The sequence below is a fragment of the Gossypium hirsutum genome, chromosome A13 (genome assembly GCF_007990345.1).
Source record: "Gossypium hirsutum isolate 1008001.06 chromosome A13, Gossypium_hirsutum_v2.1, whole genome shotgun sequence".
NCBI lineage: Eukaryota > Viridiplantae > Streptophyta > Magnoliopsida > Malvales > Malvaceae > Gossypium > Gossypium hirsutum.
The window spans coordinates 63,487,245-63,495,284 of NC_053436.1; the positions used below are offsets into that span (position 1 = coordinate 63,487,245).

The 8,040-nt window shown below is 38.8% G+C and overlaps 1 non-coding gene across 1 annotated transcript; it reads left to right on the plus strand.

Annotated features, from left to right (window-relative positions):
- The first annotated feature begins 6,855 nt into the window (after nt 1-6,855).
- On the plus strand, nt 6,856-6,962 carry LOC121213361 (small nucleolar RNA R71). The gene has a single exon (XR_005908743.1). It is a non-coding gene; the product is annotated as a small nucleolar RNA R71 (small nucleolar RNA).
- The last annotated feature ends 1,078 nt before the right edge of the window (nt 6,963-8,040 follow it).

The window sequence follows — 8,040 nt, forward strand, 5'->3', positions numbered from 1 at the left end:
CTATCTCGATCACGTCTAGAATAGCCTGCAGTAGCCTTTGAATGGCAAAGTATAATCACGATGTCGGCAAGTGTACCTATCGAACAGTGTACCTATCGAACAGCCTAGAATAACTATAATCACGATGTCGGCAACTGTACCTATCGAACAGTGGTGTAGTTTTCGCAAGACCAGATTGTCGAACCCAAAGGAACTAAAAGTACTAGTAATGACTATCTTTTTATTATCTAGCCTAAGAATAAAGAGGTTTTTGTTTTAACTAACTAATTATCTAAACTAAGAACGCACAGAGAATGGAATTGGGGAATTGCTTTTCGAAAAATCGATTGAATGAAGACAATACCTAAGGAAAAATCCACCTAGATTTTACTTGTTATTCTGGCTCCGAATCGAACGATTTATTCATTTAACTTGTTCGGTAGAGATCCCTAAGTTATGTTATTATCCCTATTCAAGACTAATAACGTCTAATCCCTACATTGAATAACCGAGACTTTTCTCTAATTAACACTCTAGGGTTGCATTAACTCGATCTATGGATCCCCTTCTTAGATTTCACCCTAATCCGGCAAAATCTTATCACCCTATGTCTAGGCGTGCAATCAACTCCGCTTAATTATGACAAATGTACTGTTAGACAGGGTCTATTCCTCCTCTGAATAAGAGCTTATCTTGAATCGATATCCTGGGATATCAAAACAAGAATTAAGAACACATAATTAAGAACAAGTAAAATATTTATCATACAATTCAGAAAATAATAACAAGATTCGTCTTAGGCTTCATTCCCCTTAGGTATTTAGGGGATTTAGTTCATAACTAAATAAGAAAACATCTAAGAATAATAAATAATACAAAACATAAAGAAAACCCAAAACTCCTAAAGTGAAATTGAGGAGAGATCTTCAGTCTTGATGATGAATCTGACTTCTGACATGAATCAATCGGCTTTCTTGGACTAGTTCTTTACCCCATACTCTGTCCTCCCTTTTTCTTCCTCCTCTAGTATGTATTTATAGGCTTTAGAATACCTAAAAGCCCTCAAAATTAGCCATTTCTGAATTGGACCAACTTGGGCTCGGCAAGGACATGCCCGTGTGCGATTACATCAGGCCGTGCTCAAGTTTGCCAAATTGACACGGCCATGTGGTCTGCCCATGTAAGGAGGTCCAGGCCATGTTGATTTCGTACTTTGGCCCATTTTCTACTTTGTTGGCCCATTTCTCGTTCCTTTCACTCTCCTATGCTCTTCTAACTGTAAAACATGAAATTAAAGCATTAGGAGCATCGAATTCACCAATTCTAATGGAAAATCATCCATAAAATGCATTAAACATGGGGTAAAAAATGTATAAATTACGGTTTATCAAATACCCCCACACTTAAGCATTTACTTGTCCTCAAGAAAAATTCTGAACTCATAATCAAAATAAATTCATCTCAACTTATAATTTCTATTGATAATATCTCATAATAATCCATAGGTAATCATACATTGAGAATTGAACTAAAAGAACATAAAAGTTTTAAACATTCCAAGTTGAGTATTTAATCATGCAAACATAGGTGTGTCTCATCATTTAAGTAATTAACTTTGATTCAGAATATCATAGAGTTTCACATCCTCACTTACAGATTCACTCAAATCACTCGAGGTGTTTAAGGACAATAAATGAAGCACTCAAAAGTCATTAATGAAAAGTCATTACCATAGCCTTGCATGAAAATCAAATCTCTACCACTATAATTTAAGATGATACATTAATCAAAAAGGTCTTTAGAGGGTTGTAATGTGGTTTGGTTAGGGGGTGTGGTCACAAGTTGAAAGAAAGGGTTAGAATCGAGATTGAATTGAAAAATTACCTAACTAGAAAAAGATTTAACCATCACTTGAGTAAAGCAGAGCTTTTTCTCAGACTAAGGAATTTAACTTCTGAAGCTTACAAACAGAAGAACACTACTAATACGTATACATGTTTTTTTTAAGAACAAGTCAAATAACAGAGTAGAATAAAACATAGCTAAGCAACTATTTCAAATCAAATCTCGAAAAAAATAGTGCTTAAATTAATTTAGGGGATTTCAACAATAATGGGTTAAAGGTTAATATTAAGGGTAATACAAGAAATGGCTTGTTAGGCTCAATGGGGTTTGCTAGGGGTTAATCGTAGAGGTAGGCTTTTCATGGCATGAGTGGGTTAATCCTAAGTGCCTTAATCATTTTGACATATCAAATCAAATGGTGCGGTCTCGACATGCATAACCAAGCAAGTTCTAGAATAACAGTTCATTACTGACGCACTCAAAGCAATAATAAAAATGAGCATGAAGAGAATTAATAGATGCTCAAAAGGCTAAAAAATCTCACAAAAATTATGGCTTTTTTTCTTGTTTAACAACTTGTGAATTCCAACTCAAAGTAATACCTAAACTTTGGGGAAATAGCCTAACATTTTATATTCTTAAAAATCAACTCATCATGCTTGATTCTCTAATGTTTTAAAGTTTAAACAATCAATGCATAATTGCCTATTTTTTAATTCAAGATATATCAATCAAAATCATAAATCAATTAAAATTTATCTTAAATATGATATGAGAGCTTTTCAAGAGAACAAGGCAGTCATTCAGGGAGTTTTCTGATAATGAAATAAATACCCCCCACACTTAAAATGTACATTGCCCTCAATGTACAAAGATAGATATTAGAGTATAAAAGTAAGATAGGGAGAGAAGTGAAACTTCCTGTATGATGAATTCATCGAACTGGAGTTCTGGAGAGTAATCGGTTCGAGAGTGGAGGAGGATACTCCGGCGGTCGTAGAGGTTCATTAGGCCATAAGTCCTGCGCCAAAAGGATATTATCTCTAATGGTAGCTATGGTCGTGGGCGAGCAGGACATAGCAGTCGTGGAGAACCTTTCCCAGTGGAGTTTTAGTTCCTATGTGATGATGAGCTTAAGTGCTCTATATAACTGTGATAAAATCAGAAACTTTTTAGGGGATATTAGGAAGAATAATTACTCAAAAAGAAATAACCGAAATTATTAATTAAAAATAAAATTTCTAAAATCTAATAAAAATAAAAAGTAGTTTTAATAAAAATTAAAAACATAAAATAATAAATAAATGTTTTTAAACATCTTCAGCGCTGGATGGTTCGCGAGGTGGGACTGGCGATGAGATGTGGAGGTGCTGACAAATCTTCTGTAGAGTAGCATCAATGCTGTCAAATCATTGAAAACACTATTGTTCGAATAGAGTGAGGCACTCAAAGATGTCATCATATGAAGTCGTCGCATGAACTGGACGAGAGGGTGGTGGTGGTTGAGTCGGTGGGTCCTCGTGCTGTGAGGGGACATCATCAGGAATATCCTCATAGGCTTCTCCTTGATAGATTGGGTGAGACGATACTGGGAAAGGTAGGCTCCTCGGCGCCTTCCTCATGCTAAGCATGCTCGAGATGCCTTGTGGAGACATCTGGCCGATGAGGGTGAGGGATGAGTCTTGGGCCACGGTGTTGAGGAGCCCGAAGTGTCGCGCTAGTCGAGTCACGTAGGGGCCAATGGAGATGACCCTATTCCGATGCTGCTCCGTCTGGTGCTGAATCTCGAGGACGATGAAATAGGCAAGGTCGATGACGTGCCCGTACAACATGCACTATAAAAAGTAGGCGTTGTTAGTGTTGATGACACCAGTGCTCTCTCGCCTCCCTATAATCGTGTGAGCCAAATGGCGTGTAGGTACCTCATGGATGGTGGGAGAGCTGATACCTTGGAGCGGCTAGGATTGTAGGAGGCTGCGCCAAGGTCCAAAGTGTGCCAGCACTTCGAGGGAGAGAAATGTATGTGGCGAGTGAGAGCATCTAAGTCATTCTCTTCTGTGAACTCCTCTGTATATAAACCCAATCCGTACCGAATTCTGGGACGCTGAGCTGGTGGACTAATCCGCCTAGGCGAAATTGCACCGTGCTGGGATCATCGTAGTTTGTTATTACAGTCTGGAGATGGAATGTTGAGGATAGTTCCATGGTGAGCTCGAGGTATGTTGGTTCGATGATCCCAAAGAATAGCTCCCAAGGGTCGGTGGTTAAGAAGGGCCAAATCACATCAGCCGACTGAACTTGTTCTACGACGGCCCAGTCAATGCAGCGGCCCACAATGAAATGTCGGGCCCGAAGTATTTGCAAAAGTTCTTCCTAGGGCCCACAGGGAAACTGTAGGAAGGGGTGACGAATTTTCGCGGTTGGACCCGCAGAAGATGACGCTCCCTTCAATTTCTTGGAAGCAGGGACAGCGGCCTTCTTTCCTCGTGAAGACGATATTAAAAGCCTGTAATATAAAGAATAATAGTAATAGGTAAATGAATTTGAAGAAGTAAAAAGTCATGAATTTGAACTAACTATTTTAGCCAAGACTACTAATATGAAGCAAACTCAACGAAAATAACAATGAGAATGAGAATAGAAATGTAATGGGTATGAGGTTTTCCTAATCTCAATTTAACACGGAATGTATGATAACTAACCTAGGAATGCAAATTAAATAATAGACATTGGCATGGTAATAGCATGAGAAAAAGTATAGTAATGTCATGACTAACCTAAGAATACAAATTAAATGATAGAATAATGAGCAAAATGAAGAATAGTTCAAAAGATATGAAGATTATGTTGATACTAAGCATTAGAAATAAGTAAAATATAAGTGAAAGGAGTAAACAAATGCTAGGGAAGAGAGATTGAGCGTTAAAAATGGGGTGGGAAGCGGCGCACTGGTGTGGCAGGGAGGCCGTGTGAACTTGCAGCGGCTAAGGTTAGGGTTTTTGAATGGGGAAGAAAGTGAATAGTGCAGGGTATTTATAGATTTTGGGCCACATGGCCATGGCACACGCCCGTGTTCCCCAATTTTTGCCCGTGTGTTTCTTGTTTTCCCAATTTCGGCGCATTTAAAATTCGTCCCACACCCATGTACCTCGGGCGTGTGGGTTCACACGACCGTGTTGCATGACCGTGTCTAGCTTCGTTCGCTTCTCCCATGCCCGTGTGGGAAATCCCCACCCCTGTGTCAATCTAACAAGTTCGACTACGGGTGTGAGACACGGGCGTGTCGCACACCCATGCTAGTTTCTTAGTTTCAACCACGAGTCTTCCACATGGGCGTGTCGCACGGCCATGGCGTTTTATCGTAGCCCGTGTTTGGGGAAATCCTTGCCCTATTTTCACACGACCATAAGCACGCCCGTGTGCTTGGTCGTGTCTCTATGGAAAACCTATGTTCGAGAGCTCCGTTAGTAAGCTAAATGTTTGAAGACTAAATTTTTAAAGAATTTAATACAGTTAGTGCTCGGGTTACCTCTCGAGAAGCGCTTATTTATAGTCTAAGCTCGACTTGTCTCTCTGTTGAATGATCATGGTGGTTTGAGGAGTTTATACTCCTTATTCCTACTATCGATCTTAAAATAAGGTTTTAAACGAGTGTTATTTACCTTAAAAGTGCCGAACTTGGGATGACTCACCTCCACTGTACCGAATGGAAAAATGCTGATTACCGTAAGAGGGATTTCTTCATTCGGTGTGATAGTGACAATGTGGGGATTTGCGGTATCTAATAAGACTTTATCTCCAATTTTAAGTTGATTTGGAGAGGTATCAAGCTCGTCTTGGCGTAGTTTTGGTTAATTGTGTGTTCTCGGTTTATGTGTTCGCCATTCATCTTGCTCCTCTATTTGCAACCTTCATTCTTAATGAATAGATCCTTTACTATTGTTTGAGAGTAACTCATGTACTTCCTTCAGACTTATCTCCTGCAAAGTGGGTTGTATCATGTGGTCAATTTTAATAGAATGGTTTAATCGATCACCTTCAATTTCTGATGTGTTATCAGAATTGCGAGCTTGAAGGGTGACTGTTTCGTCTCCTACGCAAAGCATGAGCTCACCAAATTGTTCATCTGAGTGGTCTTTCCTTGTTGCATTGGGGTATGGCACACGAGGTTTATATTCAACATTCACCGTTTTGTTTTTAATGTTATCTACCTCACCTTGACCTTTGCTTACCATAGTTTCTTGCCTCGGTTCTGGTTCAGGCTCAACAACTCCTTCTTCATCTTGAATATTAATTGCGTTTAGCTGTTCCCTTGGGTTGGGTTCAATATTACTTGGCAAGCTACCTTGTGGCCATTCGAAAATTAGTTTGGAGAGCTGGCCTATCTGAGTTTTGAGCCCTTGGATCAACGCTTGTTGATTTTTAAGTGCTGTCTCGGTGTTCTGGAAACGAGTTTCTGATACTGAAATAAACTTTGAGAGCATCTCTTCAAGGTTCAGCTTCTTTTCTTGTTGGTAGGGTGGTTGTTGGTAGCCTGAAGATGGTTGTGGTCTTTGATTTCCTTGACCACTCCACGAGAAATTGGGGTGGTTCCTCCGACCTGCATTGTAAGTGTTACTATATGGATTGTTTTGAGGTCGAGGATTATTACCCATGTAGTTTAATTGCTCATTATCCATGTTGTGGCCATAAGGTTGGTATTCCGAATGGCTTGTTCCACTTCCACTTGCTTCGCACTGCATTACTGGATGAACCTACGAAGAACTAAGAAAACCATCAATCTTTTTATTTAAGAGTTCGACCTAATTATAGAGCATGGTGACCGAATTGACGTTATAAATGTCGGCTGTTTTTGTTAGATTTGTCCTCATGACTTGCCACTGATAGTTACTCAATGACATCTTCTCTATAAATTCATAGGCATCTTTAGGTGTTTTATTATTGATGGTTCCACCAGCAACTGCGTCAACCATTTCTCGAGTCGAAGGATTCAAGCCATTATGGAATGTTTGAATCTGCAGCCAAAGTGGTAACCCATGGTGAGGGCACCTTCTCAAAAGGTCCTTGTATCTCTCCCATGCATCGTAGAGTGTTTCTAAATCCATTTGCACAAAAGAAGAGATATCATTACATAATTTAACCGTTTTAGCCAGCGAAAAATATTTTAGTAAAACTTTTTCGGTTATTTGTTCCCATGTAGTAGTTGACCCTTGCAGTAACGAGTTCAACCACTATTTAGGTTTGTTCCTCAATGAAAAATGGAATAATCAAAGACGAATGGCATCATTAGAGACACATTAATTTAAAATGTATCGCATAGTTCTAAGAAGTTGGCTAAGTGAGCGTTGGGATCCTCATCCTGCAAACCATCAAACTGACAATTTGTATCATTTGAATAGTGTTAGGTTTTAATTCAAAAGTATTTGCAGCTACAGCAGGTCTAACTATGCTCAATTCAGTTCTTGTTAAAGAACGTTTAGCATAATCATACATAGTGTGTGGAGCAGGATTTTGATTAGCCGCAATTGTAGGAGGTAGCTGCTTGCCGTGGTTTTCAACCATCTCTTCGGTTGGGGGTTGAGTATCATCTTCTTGCTTGTTCTCTGTGTATCTTAAGCTCCGCCTTATTTTTCTTTGATTTCTACAAACTGTACGATTGATTTCTTCATTAACAAGTAACGGTTATGATGGGTTTCTTCTAGTCATAAACTATAAAAACCTGCCAAGAGAAAGAAAAATTAAATTAATAAATAATAAAAATAAATTAAAGTGCATGAAAAATAAATGGCTAAAGTAATAAAAAATGAGTGTTCTTAATATTTCATTTCCCCAGCAGCGGCGCCAAAAAACTTGATCGCGAGGATTTCATGATAGGTTTTAAATATTTATAATTTCTCGTTCTTGAACTAACTATTATCGCGATGTAGGAAAGTGTACCTATCGAACAGTGGTATAGTTTTAGCAAGACCGGATTGTCGAACCCAAAGGAACTAAAAGTACTAGTAATGACTAACTTTTTATTATCTAGCCTAAGAATAAAGAGGTTTTTGTTTTAACTAACTAATTATCTAAACGAAGAACGCACAGAGAATGGAATTGGGGAATTGCTTTTGGAAAAATCAATTGAATGAAGACAATACCTAAGGAAAAATCCACCAAGACTGTACTTGTTATTCTGGCTTCGAATCGGGCGATTTGTTCCGTAGAGATTCCTAA